The following is a 21,633-nucleotide window of genomic DNA, read 5'->3' as shown; positions in this document are numbered from 1 at the left end:
CAGTCTTTGGTGTCATCCTGCTCAGAGGTCTCTCATGTCACTTGTCTGGCTGCCAGCCCACCGCAGACCCTCACGACTACCTCGCAAGCCAGATGGAATTTTAAAAATTTACAGTCCTCTTTGAGCTCGCCTTTTTGCCCCTGCAGGTCTCTGGAAATTGAAAAGTCAGAGAAAGTAAGGTAAGATGGAAGAAGGGAGGCCATGAAAGAGAGGGAGAGAGGTTCCTGTTCCTCATTTTGCATTACCCCTATGGCAAGTTTTCAGCCACTTGTCTCTCTCGCTCTCTCTCCCCGCTCAATGGAATGGCCCTCCACAGCAAAAGCCAGATGCTATCAGACGCCATCATTGAAAAATTCAACCTGTGTTGAGGGCAGTTCATTGAAATGAATCGCCGGACCGGTTCCTGTTTTCTCAGACCTTTCTACAGCACATTTCACAGCTGAAGCTGTTTCATGGGCACCATTCGAAGGGTAATTGAAAATCCATGGCTGATTGACTCAGACCCTTGGTAATTAATTTTCTTTCAGTTGCAGGGCTCTAAGACCAACACCCACATCTTTGCTGTGTGGTGGTTCTTATGCTGTGCTGAGGTACATAGTTTAGGTCAGCTTCCCACTTGGATGCCTGATATGTACAGTGCCTATGAATTCTTAATGATAGCAGTCACACACACATCCGTGCATACGTGCATACCTGCAGAAATATATGCAGAAATATATTCGGTGACAAGGTTTGTGAGACCTGGCTCTTGGAATGGCAATGTTAGTTTGTCATTTAGTCGGTCAGTTGGTTGGTTATTTCCACCAAATTTATCATCATCAAATTCTTTTTGACCAAATACCCTCAAAACTAATAACATTCCCATCAGCTGTAAGCTACTTTGTACTTCATACCAATTAGCAAATGTTATCATGCTAGCACGCTAAACTAAGATGATGGACATCTTGTTAGCGTTGTCATTGCGAATTTGTTAGCAGGCTGAGACTAAGCCTCGCAGAGTTGCTAACGCGGCTGTAGACTCTCTACTCTCTGTAGTCTTGTTTCAAATAAGAGCTCATATACTTATACTGTATTAACTTTCCTCCAGTTTCCTCCATTTCCCCTGTTTCCTTATCTCTTCTGCTCCATGGGTAAGACAGATTACTAAGGAATGTAAAAAAGCCTGAGTATAGCTTTCTGTGGGTAGCATAATTTACACACAAAATACAGGCTTAAACCCTGGCTCACTTCCAGTCCTGTTATTTAGACCTCCTAGCTTGCCTCTTTTCAAGTGCCTAATACCACAGTGACTGATAGCTAGCTGCTCAAGGTGCCTTCTGCTCTACTGCCTCTCCTTATGCCAGCTGAAGTGTTGATCAAGGGGGGATACCTTTTAGAGGGTGGGCACACATCCACCTGTTTAGAGGCAAGCAATAAGCATGGCTGAAGGACATTTGGATGAATACATTGGTGTATTTAAGTATGATTCTAGTATAACATAGCGTCTCTGATCATTACCAAAACAGAGATGACAGAATATTGCTATTTTTTAAGTTAAAGAGGGCCTCCTGATGTTATGTGGTCTAGTATGTCATTGGTACAGACAGCATATAGGCCAGCGAATTCACCTCCATGCTCCCCGCAAAACAACATCAAAGGAAACGACATCCACACAGGAAACTGATGTGGAGCTACAGCACAATTGACGTCTGAGAGTTCAAGCAACGAAGGAGAGAGAAAGAGAGAGTGAAACCTAATGGCATGTCTCACACTGAATGACCTTGGAGCCTGTGTCTTGGAGATGAGTTGCTGATATATACCCAGCATGCTGAGTGTGGGAACGGGCCGCATTGACACCCGAGTCACGTTGGCACCGGAGCGTTGTATGGCGCTATAATCACAGCCAGACTATAGAAGAGAGAGAGGAGGTGTGTAGCTCCACTGAAGGTCTTCTTTCAAACAACAGTCCTGAGAGGATAAAAGAAAGCATTTTCCTGATTAGCTCCACCTTGCAGTTGACATTTGATTGAGCCTATTGTGATGATATGTAGATATGACTATTGCGTCATGGTGTAGGTGTGTTTTCACTCATTGTCTGCACTTTCAGACGTCTAACCTGCATCTTACGAGCATATCTGCGCATTTCCTTCCATTGTCATACTTGATTGATGCAGGCCTTGATATTAATGTGGGTGCATAAAGGAGAATCTACAGGCACAGCAAATGTTTCCGTGAAGGTTTAGCATATTCCAGGCTATTGAACAGACTGTACTAACTACAAATCTATTATGAGTCAAGGTACAGAGACAATGCTGGCAGCCTTAGGCAGAGACCTCCTAAAACTTTCAAGTTCTTTACAACAATAGTAGTCAGACCTAAATTATTTAATCTTAATCTCTTTTGCAAACACCGCTGCAAAGAACATAAAAAGTTGCATTTCATTAGCTTGGTGCAGTCTGTTGATCTGTTTTTGGCAAATGTCAAGATCATCAAGGCTCTTTTACTGCATTGCTTATGTCTCTGCATTGTAAGCACGGATGACTTTTGGCTGTTACGGACCTTTTTTATTTGCCGCACGATGCTTTGAAAAGTCACATATCAAAGACGTGAGGCCTCTTTCCAAGCTGACAGAAATTGCTAATTGGCAAATAAGCCTAAAATATGACCTGCCTTTGTAGCAGTGCCGCTCATGGTAATCAAGTTACGAAGTCCCTTGTTTGAAGGGGATGAATTGATCAACCAGATGAATTTCTGCTACCCACTGGTGACTGACAGTAGAAAAACCTTTGATGAGTGATTCCCAGCTCTGGATAGTGTCTCTTTGTGGCACCAGTGGCCGCTCTGTAGCCAAATCTTACTGATGTCAGCCTCACCTTAGGGTTCCTTCTGGGTTAACTGGCTTTTTAATGTGTGTATTTGTGTGCAGCGGAGGGGAGGTGCCTACCACCCTCCAGCCATGCTCCGGGGAAGTGAACGCTGCTTCCACTCCCCTCAAAGCTCCATCAGTCACACAAATCCACACAGAATGGAAGTTGGCTCAGTGTGGAGATGGGTGAATGAAATAAAGTAGTATGGAGAAATGAAATTAAGCTGTGAGAGAGAGAAATCAGAAAGAAAACATGCAGCCAGTGACAGAAGAAAGATGGGGGATCAGAATCAGAATTTGGAGAAAAAGATAAATCTAGTTTGAGTGTGTTTATGCATGTGTGTGTGTCATGCATGATAATTTGAAAGACACCTAAACACCCAAACTTTTGACACAAATCCACCAAATTTTGAGGAAAAAGATGACCTTAATTTAATTTCTACTGTGCTGTCTATCTGTATTAGCCTTTTCAGACGGCTTCGTAAAGCGACTAGAGAAGGCATCACAGCCCTTCTGTGGAAGTGGGCTAATATTCTGCCATTGCTGTTCCTCTGATAAAAGGAAACACACCAGCACGCACACCAAATACCAGCAACACACAGTGATCAATAAGCTTGTGGAGTGGTCATTATTGAAACCGTCCAGTTCTGCCAATTTGATTCCCAGCTATAACCGCTCAATCGGTCATTACAGCTGGATACAGTCCACCACAAAAAGCTCCCATTTGGAAAACCCCACCCTTTGACCCTGTAGTCATAAATCCATGAGGACATAGCATTTCCCCTGTCAGCAGGGGGTCAGACAGTTTCAAAGGCTGAATTTTGAAATGGAGAGAAAAGACCTTTTTTCTCCTTCCAAACTGCCTTTTGCTCAGAGAGGATGCTTGGGAAGAGCGAAAGTGTCGAAAAAACAAAGCAATTTGCATGGCAAAGAGGTGTTCTGACAAGCAGGGAGGCGGCAGAGTCGTTGCCCAGAGGACTGGACGGCTGTTGAGCTGTGGAGAAGAATCTGTTATTCTCTCTCCTCTCTGGAGTAACCGGCAAGTGTAGCCTCCCCTGAGGGTGAGGGACGTCGCACAGCACAGTAATGCATTTTGTGAATAATCAAATGAAGGTACTAATACAGTCAGAAAGCTGAGGAGAGGCTGAACGGAGGAAAGACGCAGAGACTGCGGAAGAGAGAGAAGATAAGAAAGTATCTGAGCGAACTTGAATGCAGCTTTACGTCGCCATATTTAAATGCGTGCATGTTGTCTGTGTCAGCAAGGCCTTTGATATGCTGTATATCTTCAATGCACGTCAGAGACAATGTCACCATAGACAGAACAAAAATGAAAGTTGGCTTGTCTCTGTTCTGATGTAGCAGTTACACACACACACACACACACACACACACACACACACACACACACACACACACACACACACACACAGAATCTGATGTTTCAACTGAGAAAACTGAGAATCCGCGGTGTGGAGACGGATCTGTGAGGCAAAAAAAAGACACTATGTTATGTGAATGGGTGTGTAGGTGGCAGATGATCATCAGGAGCCAATGAGTGATCTTGCATAGAGCAGCTTCTGACCCATGGAAGAGCAGGGGGGTGGGCGCTCCAATGTTGGCAAACCAACGCACGTTCTTTCTTGTGATCCCCGCAGGGTCATGCGTGATGATTGAAACGGAGAAAGTGTGTTTAGTCAGAGTGTTTGGAACATACTGAACATATTTATGGACAGCAGAAAAGGAGCCGTTCGGATGCAATTTAGTTAAAGGTTTTTAGCTATAAAACCGCGTCTGCCATTCCAGGGCAGGTGCCTGTCAACTCGGGGACAATGCATGAGGTTTTCCACAGTGGAGCCACCCTGGACACTCAAACTAATCAGCTGATGAATCCTTGTCTGGTTGTTTCGTAAATTCCCTGAGGCTTATGCCATCAGCGCTTTGGCAGAGTCTCCCCAGTTGTTGGGGGTTGTTCATTAACCATTGCCCCAAGATATTTTTTAGGCTACTGTGTGAAAAAAAACAGAACAACAACAAAAAACAAGCAGGCATTCACAGCCAGAGAGTGTATCTATCAATGTGAGAAGATTGGACATGGAGGATAGGGAGGATGGGAGGGAAAGCGAGGCGGAGGAGGTGGAGAGGACTGCCGAAGGTGCTTGCTGTGAGTATCTGTGACAGGCCGGGATTTAACACAAAGTCAATACTACTGCAAAGTGCAATCACAGTGTGTTGGCTAGATGGCTGCGATGAATGGTACACCAGGACCAATATCAGTGGCTTCGTGGCCCCAGAAGAGGTGTTTCATCTGGGGTGAATTCTTCATACTGTCTGCTCTCTGTCTCTGTCTCTGCCCGAGGCTGTCCATGCACACCTCCCTGTTCTCTCCCTATTTCTTAATTTTATCAACCACAGCTACTCTTTAATGTGTCTAACAACCTACAAGGCATGCACATACTGTTATGTAGACATGCGTGTAGTATGTGTGGTATTATCTCAGTATAGCAGACTAGCTATAAAGACGATTCCCAAACACTCACCCAAAGTGGATTAGTTGAAATAAATGCCAGTTTACTGTGCCACCTATCTGTAACCGATGTGTCTGCATTGATCAAGTCTGTTTGAGAGAGCGATTGTGTGTCATGCTGTAGGTAAGCATATGGCTAGAGAGCAGGGCCCCAGTATAGGATGTCAATAAAGGTCAGTTACAAAAGAACACATGATGTGTTTGTGTTGTCTGAACAAGGTAGCAAACAGGTGGCAAAGTGAGATTTAGGTGCTGTAGCATGACAGAAGAGACATGAATGGTTCATCGTAAATATATTTAGATTATTGCTGACTATTTGTTCAAATGAACCTTGTGTTTGACACACAGGATGGGAGGGGGGGAGGAACTGGGCTCATCCATTGTTGACCGGAAGGGGGAACTCATGTTGTCTGAATTTTTAAGCAGGTATTGTGAAAACTAGAAGGTTTCATCGTGAAAAAGAGAGAGTGAGAGTTAGCATACTTTAGATGACTGCATTGACAGGAGGGCTGTGCGGCTGCTGTGTGTGTGTGTGTGTGTGTGTGTGTGTGTGTGTGTGTGTGTGTGTGTGTGTGTGTGTGTGTGTGTGTGTGCGCACAGTATGCTTCTTTCCCCAAAAAATAAAGCCCTTTGGTCGTTCCAGCTGACACAGCAAAGCGTGTTATGTAATATCTGAGTGTAATGAACATAATGCAGCGTCAGTTATTAAATCCAACCAAATGTTGTATCACTGTTGCACGTAAAGGTTTGTGGGCGTCATTTACTCTCGAATCCTTGTCTCCATTTGTCTGTCTCTTTCTCACTTTTTTTTCCATTTCACACGATCTTTCTCTTTCTCTTTTTTATTTCACTATCCAAGTGATTTTTTTGTAGTGCTATGTGCTGGATGTGCTGTTTAAGAGACATGACAAAAGAGGTGCTGTGTAGGCCCAGAGCAGCGGGACTCACTGCTTTGAATACAGAAAGCCAGTGCACGTATGCACATGTAGTGTACATCTAAAGTGAAGACATCTGCTGAAGGTGTTGCATTGAAACCTCGAAAACCAGGCGGGTGTCCAGCCTCTGCCTCGTTTTCATCTCAGAGGGGATTGTGGTCCCTGGCCGAGCAGAGCCACAGGGCATAGCTCCCCACCGGTTCTGGAGGAATAATCTGTTAGCAATAATCCAGCCAGCCCACGGCAGGTCACATGTTGGGAAATGAGGTCCGAGCGAAGAGCCACATTTGATTATTCAGTTCCGGTCCCCTGTGGTTTACACTGTTTTTTTTTTCTGAGCCCCTGTGTCCAGCCTCACACATTGTGCAGCTGATGGAAGTAAGGCTGGGAGGTAAGCAGATTAGAGAGCATGTTGAGTCTGTCTGGTAGCAGTTTGATTTTTAAAGAGGCTATTTTCACTAATCAGAGAGGCACAAGTGTATTACAGTGTATGTATGTGTGTGTGTGTGTAATGTAGTGTGGTTTCACATGTTTCAACAGTGAGTTGTTACAGACTCAGTGACAGTCACAAGAATAGTTTCAGGTGTTAAGAATAGTTCCTGAGCGTGCTGGCACCTTGATTTTACACTTCAAAGAAGGATATTTTTCTACCACTTCCTGTTTCCTCTGCTGTGTCTGATGCCTTTTCCATATCACCCTCAAAACTCAAAAACCGTTTCTCTGTGAAACATTTGGGGAGTTTGAGTATCACCTGATTACACTCACAGCAGCGAGTGTGCAGCATTTATGGAAAGTCAAACATGCTGCATCTGACTGAAATTGCATGCACATCCCAACATGTGCCTTGAGCCCAACACTCAGCATTTAAAGCTAATCGATGTATCATCACTTCTCAGCACAGCTCCATAGAGCGTCCTCTAAGTGATGCATAATGCATTCCCTGCGACGTTCACTGTGAGACTGCAGAAGAGGAGGCGCTGACTCTCCCCTATGTCCCAATGAATGGAATGTGATGGAGGGAGTGCGTTTTGTGCATGTGCGTTTTCATTCATTTTTCACACATTTTCCTCTTATACAACAGAACATCTTTCACGGCTTTTCCACTTACGAACTTCATGGATTCATGATAGGAAAGTTAGAAATAACGTGATGTAATATTTTGAGTGTGTTGAAGGACTGTAGGATGGAACGACTGCCTACATTCATGTCCATGCAAAAAATATGTCCTAAAGAGGGAAGCAAGAGTGGAACACTCCATATTTATAGCAAGCCGTAGAGTTGTGTACCTACTGACTACTGTACTTTCCAATATAATACTGTTACACTAATGACTACGATTCCAAGTCAGCACTGGCTAGCCCCAAAATCTTTGTACACAGAGCCTGCCTCCATTATCTAATGTGTGTATTGCATGTCCCCATGTGGCAATTCAGCACCTCACATAACCAGAGCTAAGAGCAGCATGTGTCATCCAAACAGTTTTAACCCAGTCGCTATCCTACCGTCAGAGTTGATCTCATCAGTTTTGGGTGACCCAAACACAACACTCCACCCTAACCTCCTGGCTAAAAAGCCCCAAATTTTGCTAGAAAGCATTTGAAGTCACGGTCAGTGTCAGTTTATCACAGTCAGATGGATGAATTTAAACCTTTGGCTCACTGAAAGCAAAACGGCTGTAAAATACTTTGCAAGGATAACACTATCTTTTGTCTGAGCTAACTGTCTATAACTATGGTCACATGCGACTCAGTTTACCTGCTAGGCTACACAGTGGTATGCAGTATGATATAATAAAATGCTGTAGTGCAACCCCTCAAAGCAAGACAGCCATGACTTTTGAATGACTGAGACATTTTGTAGAATTATTAACTGTGTGAAGCGACGATCATATGTATAAATAATGCAAGGCGCGTGTCACAGGGAGACACTGCTGGTATGTAAAAGCATGTTATGCCTCTTCATCTCTTGACTGATATCACCAGGCCATCTCTTTCCTTGCTGTAAGTAGAGAAGAGATAGCCTGCAAATCAAATTAGCCGTCTAATGGAGAGAGATGAAGAGAGGGGGAAAGATGAGAGAAGGAGAGGGTGAGAGCAGTAGTGATAAATCTGCAGGATTACGTTATTGTCTTTTTTTTTTGTGAATGGAGGAACAGAGGAAGAGCGCGTGGAAGAGGGAAATGGGCTTGGTGGTCTGAGTAATATTGACATCGGGGGAGCTTTTTGAAGGATGTATAACCAATTATAGTGGCCCTCCCACCACAAGCTTCTACTCAGACTTGGGACAAGTCACTGGAAGTCCAGCTGCAGTGCTCTATTAGATCGCATATTGCCAAGTGTCTGTAATGGAATCCTTTGCTTGAGCGATCAAGGAATTCTTGTCGTGACGCGCACACACACAGATGCACACATAGGCACAGACATCAGAGCCAGTCTGATAATGGATTTATGAGGCTGATGCAGATATTTGAGAGTTGAAAAAAATGTGAGAGCAATAGAACGGGTGATTATCAAACACGCAGGTTTAAAGAACTGGGATCAAAACATATACGTAATTGGACATTTTACAGATGAAAAATAAACTTGAGTGCAGTCTCTGGTGGACAAACTGTGCAATGGCAACACTTCATCTAAACCACCTCTGCCAACATTTACAGCCATAACAATAAATCTATGATAATGTTAGCATCGGCCCAGAAATATGTCGAGGTTTAACAACAGACATACAGGCTGGACCTCATGATAATGCGCATTTACAAACATATTCATCACACACACACAAAAGCACAGAGAACAGAGAGAGAAAGAGGAATTACAGGCGATACAAAGGAAACAGAACTCACCTGCTTCCCTTATTCACAGCATTTGGTTTCATTTTGCCAAGCTTTAACTGTTTATGAGCAATCAGTATGCATCCTCTCCTTTTTTACTGCCTCATATTCTTGTTCTGCTTTGCATGCATAACAAGATGCCACCATCCTTCAGAGAATGGTGGAAAAAGGGGGATATGCAAGAGGACAGAAATGAAAGATGGAGACATTCCTCATGAAACCATCTGGGTGTTCCCAGCGTCATCCTCTCGTTTTGGCACCGCCGTTGTGTTTTTCCCTTCTTCCTCCCTCTCCGACATGCTGTGTCTGTTCTGTGTACCCATGCTTTATTTATCGTTGCCTTCATTAACAATTTAATTGAAAAGCGAGGGGAAGAGTCACATCCGAATATTATTGGACCAAATGGGACCAATAGAGTCCCATAAGTATGGGCTGTAAATGCTCTCTCCAGCAAATGGGAGAGACAGAGAGAGAGAGGAAAACTAGATGTTTGCCAACTTAAAAGATAGTAATTTGCAAATGCTGGCTGTCTCCAGTGAAATGTTTGCCCACTCACAACATGAATCGCCTGTGTGTGGGCTTCCCCTGCACTGCCCATACGTAACCTATTATAGAATGAATATTACACTGTGCGATTCATCAATATTTTAATATTTCACTGAGCGTCAGTAAACATATATGTCCCCCCTCAGGTGGAAGACGGGCTCCAGATTTTTCCAGTAAGCAATTTTCTTGCAGCTTACCCCATTTTTTTCTCTCAGGCTAGAAGGTGAACCATGGTGTTGGAGCAGGGACATGCGGTGCGTGTTTGAACATGGAAATCTGTGTGGTTGTGCTTCTGTGTGCGGGTGTGTACACACTTTCCATCTTTATTTGTGAACCAGCATTTTATTTAGTTATTTATTTCTGCACCAGCGGACGATGATAGAGCAACTGGAGTACAAAAGGTTACTGCATGTGGAAAGTGGTGGGAGGGGAAGAGGCCACGATAAGTGCTTTATATAAAAATGTCCATTATCATAAGGAGCTGTCTACCGTACCCCAAGTCCCACATGATTTGACTATGAAACACCCGCCCCTTGGGAGCCATGAAAGGTGGCTGTAAAAAGTCTGTATTGTCCTCACTGACTGAAAACAGCTTGTGTGTCAGTGTGTCAGTAACAATGGATTTTACTGGCAACAATTTTTCATGCTGGGAAAAAGAAGAAGAGTCAAAATGGCCTTTGAATCCAGGGACTGTGGCATTGTTGTGCTGCATTGAGGTTGCAGGGAGGAGTTTGTGTCCTGCATCACAAGTGTTGTTTGGTTTAGGCTGCTAAATTGCTCAGATTACTATTTCTTTGCAAGGCCCGGTAACTTCTTCACTGGTTGCCTGGCAACCTCAGCGTGAACGACAAGACTCCAGAGCATTACTGTGATTGGCCAAGAAATAGTCCAGCACATAGACCCCCATTAAACTATATTGTGCCATTTTTACACTTTGGTTTGTCACAGATACCAATGACGTAACATGTTAATTAGGGGGCTTTAGCTATGCTAAGCTACGTCTAAGTTCATATTTACTGCACTGAGAAGGATGTCGATCCTATGATCTAACTCTCAGCAAGAGACTATTAATATAACCTATGATGTCAAAACTATTCCTTTTTTTCTATATTACTATTTCTCAGATAACTAAAACTGTTGGGAAATAAAAAAAAGTTTTTGCAGCATCCCATAACTCAAAGAGGAAAGCTGATAGAGAAAATAAGTTTTTTTAAAGCTGACCACAGCTGCAGTTCTTCATGAGGAAGAATTCCTTCTACAGCCACCTCTTAAAGTCTACAGGGGGTATCTGACGCTCAAAAGATTTTGGCAGGAGTATCACTTTAATTCCAAATATGAGGACATCGACATTTTTTGCAGTGTGCTTGCCCCAACCTGGCCAAGTAAGCAGAGAAAAATACTAGCTCATGCAATGTAATCCCCTGCCTCCCCGAAGGAATCGGTGTACAGAGCGATGGATGGAGAGGAAAAGGAGGGAGGGAGGGAGGGAGGGGAGAAAAGAACAATAATGGTCTCTACAGTTCAGTATCTGCTCATTAATCATTCATAGGCAGCCAAGTGGCAGCAGCAGGGAGCACAGTGAGATTTCAGGTTACGGTATCAAATCTCAATTTATAAATAGAATAGTCATGGAGCTAGGCAGCAGAATACCATCACTCACAGCCCACTCCTCCCACCTCCCCCCGAGTATTCGCTGATTTCTCTATGACTGAGGTTTGGCTAGCATGCAGCGGCACTGTGTAACCATATGAGTAAGACCCAGAAAGTGGTCGGTCACATACAATCTGATGAAATAAAGGCAGAACAGCTGCCACGTACCACCATCGTGCACATTTGCCGTCGGTCATTTGCCACCGTCAGTTCACGAAATGATGTCATCCTCCTCATGATCATGCTCTGCTAACTGACTTCTCAACCTGTAGCATAAGTGGGCGTCACATCCTCTCCTCTCACTTCACATCCCATGCTGTCGATATCTGCCGTACACTCTGCTACACCTGGATCGATAAGAAAATGTTTTCCCCCGATCACCGTCTGTGATAGCGATGCTTCACTGCCACTCATCTCCATCGTTCAAGGACAGCGCGTCGACGGACGGCCGTATGAAGAATGGCCTGGGCCTGTAAGCTCGTCTCATGGCAGTCGTGATGAGAGGGGGGTGTCCCATCTTCCCCGCATCTCACTCCCAGAGACACGGCGATGACAAGTGATGCATTCAGTTGATCTACGGTCTGTGGATCTGCCACATCTAACACGCCAAGCACATGCTATATTGTATGACAAATAGGGCCTTGTGAATTATTTGATGAAATGGGGCAGAGGAGAGGGTGGCTGCCTCCTGCATACATATCTATGTGTCTCATTTTTGATGTACAGCTTTAGCTTTTGACTTAATAGCCGCTAAAATCAAGAATATTTACATGCAGACATGCACGGTTATGAGTTAATCTTTACCTTTGACGTGAGAGCATTAGTGGACATATCAAGCGCTGTGTATCTCGACAGCTATTTAACCCCTGACCGTAGAATAGAGCCTACAAGCTTACACCACCATGCAGCCTGTGCCAGTGGTGTGTCTTTAAGTGGTCAGCTTTAGGGAAGAGCCTAAGCATCTTAATCTGAGCTTTAAACTCTTTTACACAGCATTAACAAGTGAGATGAGCAACCGTCAGCCTATCAATAATTAATTGGAGCCTTAACCCTGAAGCTTGAGTCTTATATCTTGGATTTTGTATTGCTGTTATGCTCAACAGCTGACTTTAGGAAAATACAACTTTTTGAGGTGGTTTAACGTTGAGATTACAGATTTGAGTAGAACAAATGACTTTGCCTTTGCTCTTTTTTGTTGTCTTTTAATTCTCACCTCTTCTGTGCTATCTTCTCAGCCCTCTCCGTCACTTTTCCTTTGTACATCTTGTTCTTGGCTACTTGTCACACTCGTGTGTGATGTGTGGACCATACTGAACAACGGGGACCTTCGAAGAGGAGGCATTGCGTGTGTGGGTGAGATGTCCATGCATGCTGGATGAAATACCTGCGGCGAGTAAATGAAAGCCTCTGCCTCGCACAGCAGCAATTCAGCAGCGGGGCGCGTGTGATTGAATGCTCGTGCAGGGCAACCCAGACACCGAGCACAGGGCAGGAAAGGTAGAATGCTTGCACAGCACAGGTTTAGTGGCGATGGGCAATGTGCAATCAAGTGCTCAGACAAGGCCGAGCAAAACACCAAACCTTGTGCAGCAAGTTTAACTGCATGTTAGGATGCAGGCCAGCGGATACGGGTATGCAAATGATTTGAATGTCGAAGTCGAATCTAAGAGCAATACATCTCTTTAATCACATAAGGCCTGTTGTCAGACCTTATGCGGCTCTTCCTCATATTATTTAGTCTGACACCTGTCCACAATGGCGCTTCGCTCTTGACAGTGAGTGAAGCCAGATACAGATATGAGGAAGGAAAGATGTAGCTGCTGAGAATGAGGGGATGAAAACCAGGTCCAAACAACTGACCTGAGATAAGAGTGATGTGGTGGGGTGTTGTGCAAGGCCAGCAAGCACAAACAGAGCATCACTCAGTCCCTGTGCATGGGTGGGCGTGTACATGTTGGCATTAGCTGTAATATGATTGACGTGTTAGAGCAGGGGCTGCAGCGGGCCATAAGCTATTAGAGTGGAGGCGACCGCCACATCAATCACCTGTCTCGAGGCCAGTTAGCAGAGATAGTATGTGATGATGTGCAGTGTCAGCCGCAGTACGGTCCAGTGTCAGACTCCAGCCTTTGCACAAATGAGGAGCGCCTTCACAGACCTGTATGAATGTGAGGCTTCCTGATTCTTTTACTGTGTGTGGATTCTTCCATTGGACTTTTGCCACGAGTAAGAATGAAATATCATTCATGTGGTCAACCCTAATGAGCCTTGCAATAATTCAGGCTCCTTTGAGAAGCTAATGATGAAGTGTTGAATGTCAAAGTGCAGGAAGACATCAGCAGCTCTTTAACAGAATAGTTTTCATATTAAACTCACAATCAATTATGCCCATATTAAAACTGTTACTATGTTCATGTCATTAATTTAGATATTTTATCTCCAAATATCAGTAAATGTTTTACCTTACAGGCAACGGGGAGATTTTTTCCTTATTCTCATCATTAATATTCATGTCAGTCCTAGGCAAGATTTTATTTCTCGTCATGTTCCATGTTCCTCTGTTTAATTGCTCCTGAAGACAGTATGCCAGCAATGATTGCTGTAACGGGGGTCAAAAGGTCTCAGTTATTACTTCAGATTCTTCTCATGTCCACTTGTACTCATATCATCTGTTTACCAGCACCTGCTATCAGCCTCCACTTCCTGTCCTCCAGCTCCTGCTTGGAGCTCCTGCCCAGCACATACAACACGCTGCAGACACACATACAGTACGCGCACACACACAGGCAGCTAATGTGTCTCATCTCAAATAGCTCCTGGCCATTAGGAAAAATGAAAAACCAATACCTTGTAAAATCGATTGTGATGCCCACCTTCAAGTGCGCGGTTATGTGTGCAGGTGTGTGTGTGTGTGTCCAGGGTAGAGCCTCCTCTCACAGACAGCCTTTACAGTACGTTTCTTTGGGATTTCCATGTGTGCGAGTGCAGCAGGGTGACAATTCATTATGATTCTTTATCCATTTTTGATGGATTTGTGTACTCGACACACAGTGACTGCACACTCGCACGCCTGGTCAAGCCCGTGTCGGAAGCTGTGATGTCTACATCCCACTGCGTACAGCGTGGCCCTGACGCCACTTTGTTCTCCGTGTGCTATAAGTATATCTGATCTCTCTCCTAGCATTCAATCCATGTAGCAATATGTTCTCCATCACTCTCGCACTGCAGAGTTAAATTGCACTGGAGTCGAGCGGATGCACTCCTCTCTATTTAACCCCCCAACTCTGAAATGAGACGACTTGAACGCACCGCCTCGAGTTGCTTTCCACAACTGCAAACAACCATTTGCTGTTTTCCAGAAACACATGCTGTATTGAGCCATGTGATGATCTGCTATGAGTGTGTAGCTGTGCATAAATACTGTATGTGTCGGCTTCTGCTTGTGCAGCCTACACACACATACACACACCAGCTTCACTATGCACTCACATGCATTCATGGGACTTAATTCCTTTCTCATTTTTCTTATTTTGCTTGTTTTTATTTTTTTTCCATCATCACCAGGCCTCTCATGCAGTCCCTCCACCATCTACCTACCATATTCATCTCTTCCGTCCTCCTCCATCCTGGTGCTAATGAGTTCTGGATGTGGTCGGTGTGGGGTCCAAAGCTTCTCCCTTACTGCCGCCTCTCCAGCTGGGTGCTCCCATGGTGCGCCAAATGCCTCTCTTGAATATTGAATAAACCCCAGGACCACCTCCGTGCTTCCTGATCAACAGCACTACTATTATCTCGCTATTACTCTGCACGGGGTCTCGGGGCTCCATCAGGATGGATGAGCTTTGAATCTATTGTGTCGTGGGCGAAGGTAGAAATAATAGGCACATGTGGGTTGACCGTTTGAAGTTGTTTGATACTGCCCCTTGCGATTATCAGATCTTTCTTTTCAGTCTTTGAACTTCTTCTAACACCTCTCCAAACTGTGTTATTCTGGGGGGCATCCTACTTGACTGCATGAGTTGAAAATGTAATACACATTACAGGAAGTTAATAGAAACCGCTTCTTTGTCGCTTTATCAATAATGTTGCATATTCAAATGAGGTCATTGAATTTGAGTTTTCTGTCTTGTGAGGGCTGGCTTTACTTGCCCTTCTCAAGTTTGCCACTGGACTGAACATCAATGGTGTTAGTGTAAGACATTCATCACTTTATGTGTGACCTTTGTGTGACCTGATCATGTCTTATTGATATCCTTTAAGTGTTTGCTATAGTGCACTCGCATTGCAAAACTGGAAATGTTCAGAAAACTAGACATTTTGAGATTTGTAGTAGAATTTGTAAAAGAGGGTTTAAGTGACTTTTGAAGTGGAGAGCAGTGTTTATTTTTGGATGTCTTGTAGGTTTTTCAGTGTGTTGTTGAAATATTGATCATGCCTTCCACAAAACTTATGGGCTTATCGATATTTGTACCAAGATACTTGATCAAAGAGTGACAGCTTGTTTTTAAGTACTTGCTATTGGATAAGTGGTGAACATTGGCAGGGGAACATCAATTTTCCTTAACTGGAACCATTTGGAAGAATTATTGTAGGATAAATTCTGTTTGCCTCTTACTCATCGCCGTGTGAGGCATATACCCAATTTTTGTGTGTTTTTATTTTTGTGTGGAATCGAGTGGTGAAACTGTCAGATTACAAATCCACAACTTCAGACTAATCAGCAATGTAACACCTTTGGCATAACAAACATGAAAGGCATGAACAAAGCCCTGCGAGTGATCTGATATTTACCTACCATTCATTTTTTATCTAGCCTCTCCATGATAGCCACTTCATTATTCAAAGGCCAACCACACAATTAGCACCGGTATATCCTATTGCGAAGCAGTCCCGCTAGGACCAATCAATGCTATTAGATCCGTCGATGTGATTAGACACACTCTTGCATCTTCCTTATTTCTCCTTCAAACTGCTTGCACTAGGATAGGTTGTAAGGCTTGTTGTCTTTAATTTATGCACCATTGATTCCCAATCCCATGCCAAATCAGGCAGCTATATTGCAGAAGATATAAACAAAGAGACGTTTTGCTGTGGATGTTGGTAATAAGGACTTTAACAGCCATATCCAGGTCTTTAGCTGCAGTTGTGTTTTAACATGGTCAGAATGACAAACCACCTTTATCTCAGCCACTGACTCACAACATCTGACTCCTGCAGAACACTAATAATCTACTAAGAGAGAAGCAGTTAGACCTTCTAGCAAATGAAAAGTCAATTTACCAAGTTCATTTTTAGCCACATTAGCAGCACAGCTCTGTGGATTAACTGTCGGTTGGTCAATTGTCCACTGCTTTGCTCCAGACTGAAGTATCTCAGCAGTGTTTTATACAGGCAGAGTCCTGGTGACTTTGATGATCCCTGAGTTTTCCTTCAGCACCACCGAGGGGTTTACACTTGTGGTTTTGAGTGAAATGTCTCAGTAACAGTTGGATTGGTTGCCTCCAAATTTGGCACCGAATTCCTTATTTTTGCCACTGATGTCTGACAACATTACGGAAAGATAGATAGACAGCAACAGTAAGATACTTTTTGCTTAACCAGAAATGGCCGCTTCATCACCAGACTCCATTGGCAAAAACAGTCATTTTACCTCGCAGAACACAGGAATTATTGGTCTACTGCTGCCTCAATTGCTTATTTTGTTTGTTGTATCATGTGACTTTGGTTTTTTAACACTTTAGTTTGGATCCCAACTAACAAGCAGTTTTGGTAAACTTACTTTGACAGAAGGATTGCAGCCTGTTTTGCAATTTACTGGACCAATTCCAAAAGGTTTTTACCTACTATTCATTTAGACACCAAAAGACATAAAAATAGGGCCCAGATTTAGAAATACTGGAATTACCCATTAAGAAGTTTGAAATATAACCCACTTACTCCAGTTAAATGTCATGGAATCTGAGTTGAACCTTATTTCCTTGTGGTGAATCAGCAGTAAACATCTGACCGTGCTGTCTTACTGTGTCTCTCTGTACCTCTTTGTCTTCTATTCTGGGCCGCTCTCTCACTTTTCACCCATGCATAAATATAAAACTAGTTTGATTGTGACTCAAAAAAGCCCAAATGGGGAGGCAGCTTTTTGTCATTGCTTCAAATAGAATGCGATAAGCGACTGTGTGTGCAGAATGTCTGAATAGATCACCACTGTGACGCTATCAGAGATTCACCTCAAATCTTCACAAAAGAACGTTACGTCTCCGTGGGGCCAGACGGGTCTTCAGTCGTATAACCGAGAGCCTCTGTGACCTTGCGGTGAGATGAGAGGGAGAGGCTGCACAGAGCCCATTGCCAGAGTTTTAATTACTGTCATAGTTTGTGTTTATCTATGCTTCGAGAATGTGTGGATGCATGTGCCTTAACCGGTGCGTGGTCCGTGTGTACGTGCATGTGTAAATCTGACACTGGTGTAGAGCTCTCCACCAAACCCCATCCTATTTGGGCTGGCCCTCTTTAAAACCCTCTTACATAAGCCACTACTCTCAGATGTGTGATATCATGGAACTATTTTTGGCCTTCCCTCTGAAAAAGGCTGTTCAGAGTTAGATAAAGACTAGCCTATTCTTTAAATAATACATTGGAGCTCCCTCTCATCTCGGCTGTCTTAATACACTGTCCTGACAAAATTGTGCTGTAGCTGACTTGGATTGGCCTGTGGACTGTGGATTGTTTGAGAGAAACCATGCGTCTTGTCTTAGCCTCTCACATCAGCTGGCCCCGATTCAGGGGCCAAACAAGACATATTTTTGTCGCTGTCCTAGATTGTGCTCTGACATCAAACAGATGGAGAATCTTGCCTGACGTCATCATTGAACGTTAGTGCTCAAATATTATTTTCTGCTTTCCATGGCCAGTTTCATTTTAGAGTGATGAAATATGCAAGAGCAGTACAACTTATTCCTACTGAAAATAATGCAAAAGGTAACAGAAAACAAGGAAAATACTTGTCAATGAGATCAAACAACAAAGCTGAATGTTAGTTTTGGCTACTTCTAAGGCTGTTGGCGAGTCTGCACTCGACAGAGATAATGTGTCCATGTACTGAATAAAAGGCTGCCAGATCCTTAAAACCTATGGTCCGTTTAGAGCGTTATTATGTCAAGGCCTTTTCTCACACGCATCTGATGGCCTCATATTCAATGAACCTGAAGGGTTACTGCTTGACTGATTTCTACCTGCAGGAGTAAAGAAATGAAAAATTGATTTGCCTTGATGTTTTTTATTGGATTTTTTTCAGCATGTGAACAATATTAGTTGAAATGGTTTTCTCAGTTTTCTCTCTGACAGTCCAGGGGGTTTCTCAGCCTTGCTCTTGGGTGAATTTAATTTGAGGAAATAATCAGTAATTGTTGGTTTTTGTGTATTTCAAAGCTTTATTACCGACATGTTTCTCATTGCCCAAATCTACATTTCTGATATTTTCCCTCCAAAAGAAAATAAAATGGCTAACTGCCACTCCAACATCTGCTCCTCCCTTAAAGTTTTAAATTCAGCATGTCTTCATTGATTGATATTTTGTAGAATTCTGCCAAAAGCAAAAACAACTCCCATAAACCAACACAACTCAGGCAAAGCTAAAACACGTAAGGGGGGAAACGATAACGTTGTGGAACTTCTTCTGGCCACAGAGTCTCTTCCCAGTGCAGTTGTGAGAAGACCGGTGCAATCAATTTGGTTGGGGAAGATAACTAGCTCTTATTAGAGATCCATAGAAGCATCTCCCAGTGTGGGTGTAGCAAACAGCCTTAGCTAAACGGAGATTAAGGCAACGCCGGAAAGACCCCTTGAAGCCCTCTAAGACTGGTGGGTGATTTTGGATTTAGCAGTGGTACCAAGATAAAGGCCTTTCTTCCTGCTTAATTGATGGCTGTAATCCATGTGTTGTTTTAAAAGGCCGTCTGGCTGATGTGTGAACACAAACCCCCTGTGGGTCTGTGCAGAACGTGGTGATTTATTGGGCCAAACGGAAGCTTTCCCACTGGTTGGGTGAAGACTTTCAGGGTTGGGATACACAGAAACAACCTGCTGGGTAACATAGAGGTTGATGAGGATGTTAAAAAAAAAAAAAAAAAAAAGGCAGGGCTGCAATTTGGGCTCATTTATCTGCTAATACTGCAAACAGAGGAAACTCATAAATAGAAATACACCTCTTTGATTATCTTAAAGCTAAACTGTATTATCATAGATGTCATGCTGTCTTATGCCGTAGAGTACACTCCTGGGACTGTCAGCCCTGATATCTATAAATGATTCTTGACTTACGAATGGCCTCTGATGCTTTAGTTAAGTTCCCACATTCTTTCATCCTAACTCACTTGCTGTCTTTTCAACCTATCAGGTTTCAACAAGTGTACAATTATACAAGCAGCACTGTGATTAATGAGTAGTGAAGATGTCTGGAAGTGGATAGAGGCTTAATGAGAAGATCACAGTCATCCCTGCACCTAGGAGGTGCTTGAACTCCTCAAGGCTTTAGCACACTTTTCGGAAATCTACTGGTGTACCTCTTGGTCTCAGTCAGATTTATAATATCCTCGTGTTGATCGCTATCATGAATCACAAGTTCTGCTTAATCTCTACAAAGTATGTAATTAACCCTGCACTGATTCGTATCGCTCATTATATTACCATAGATAGGATGTTGAAAATAGAACACGGTGCCTTATTATCTCAGCTCAGCCGCTGGTGCCAAAATATTCAGTACCTGTTTCAAAGTTATGCATGTTGACAGACGTCCTTGCTTTTAAAAATGTGTACCTTTGACGTGCTTTGCTTTAAATATCATATAAAATCACTATAGGGTTGTTTTCAAAGCGCACCTGCTCGCTACAGTTTGATGAATAAAACCACGATGCCTATAAAAGTTATTCATGAACGCATTCAAACCGGATCTAAAAAGTGCAAATGAAACAATAAAGTGGCAGATCTTTGTCTATTCCAGCACATACTGGTTGTTTCGTTGCCCAGACTTGCAAATTCTAATCTTAATGAAAAAATTAATTACAGCCATTTTTGCCTCTGGAGAAAATTAGTGACCTATTGTTAAAAATATGCGACAATTCGGGAGAGAGAGAGGAAAACTTGATTAGCATGGAAATGACAAATGAAAGGTGGGAAGGGTGGAAATGAGGACAATTGTGACTGTGGGTGGTGATGGTGTCTGTGTGAGTTGCAGGCAGAGAGAGGGGCTTTATGCTTCATGCTTTCGAGTGGCAGCCATGCACTGGGAAAAACACAGATGAGAACAATGAAATCTGAAGTATTTTCAGCCTCAAACTGAGTACAACAGCAGCAGCGGAATACATTCCCATCATGTTTCATGAGCATGCTCGCACTATATTAATTGCTCAATAAATCTTCACTGCTTTCACTGGACCAATATCAGCTTAAGTTACACACTCCGGCTTTTCCAACTAAATTGCAGTCGGTGAGGGTTTATGCATGCAGCGTCGTGTTTAGTTCATTAGCGTGCTAATGCTCTGGAAAAATACTTAAAAAGTTTTGCCTTTCAAGGTTTGGTACCTTTTTTCAACATGAATTGAGTTACAGGAGACGTGCTTCAAATGTGCTTAGGTTGCAGCGGTTGAACTGAATAATATGTGCCTGTATAAAGGCAATTAGTATTTGAGGTTATTCTTAGGTGTGTGTGTGCGTGTGTGTGTGTGTGTGCATGCGTGAGAGAGGAATCTGATTCACACTGCTTGCATGTGAAGAACGGAAATGCTTTTAACTTATGAACCCAGACATGAATCATATTCCTAAGCTGCTTTTCTCTCACCATCAAAGCTTGCAGAAACACACAATCAGGCATTTGCACACCTACACACACTCCAAGACACACACACACACACACACACACACACACACACACACACACACCCACACACACACACACACACAGGCCCAGTATGAAGCCAGCTTAAAAGGTCATACATACAGGGGTCATCAATAGCCACCCAATATTTACAGATCTATTTACAGTTCCACTTTGAAGCAGCTATTTCGCTGACATTTGAAGTCATTTGAAAGCGTTGATTTGTTCACACCCTTGGACTATAAATGAGTGTGTGTGTGTGTGTGTGCACGTTTGTCACAGCCGTGCTGCCGTGGTTTCATCCCTGAAATGACAGAGGCCACTGACCAAAGCAAGGGGAGACCTGAGATCTGTCGTCCGCTGCGTTCGGTTCAACGACACCATACTTAACAACAATGTGACAGTTTGTTGCAGGATTATCTGTGACTG

The 21,633-nt window shown here is 43.4% G+C and overlaps 1 protein-coding gene across 1 annotated transcript in view; it reads left to right on the top strand.

Moving 5' to 3' along the window:
* gabbr2 (gamma-aminobutyric acid (GABA) B receptor, 2) overlaps window positions 1–21,633 on the top strand; it is a 165,593-nt gene that overhangs the window by 64,028 nt on the left and 79,932 nt on the right. The gene's annotated exons all lie outside the window — the stretch shown is intronic.

This window comes from Chaetodon auriga, chromosome 17 (assembly GCF_051107435.1).
Source record: "Chaetodon auriga isolate fChaAug3 chromosome 17, fChaAug3.hap1, whole genome shotgun sequence".
Classification (NCBI taxonomy): domain Eukaryota; kingdom Metazoa; phylum Chordata; class Actinopteri; order Chaetodontiformes; family Chaetodontidae; genus Chaetodon; species Chaetodon auriga.
Note: the sequence above shows the minus strand (reverse complement) of the source record. Positions and strands in the feature narration are given on the sequence as shown.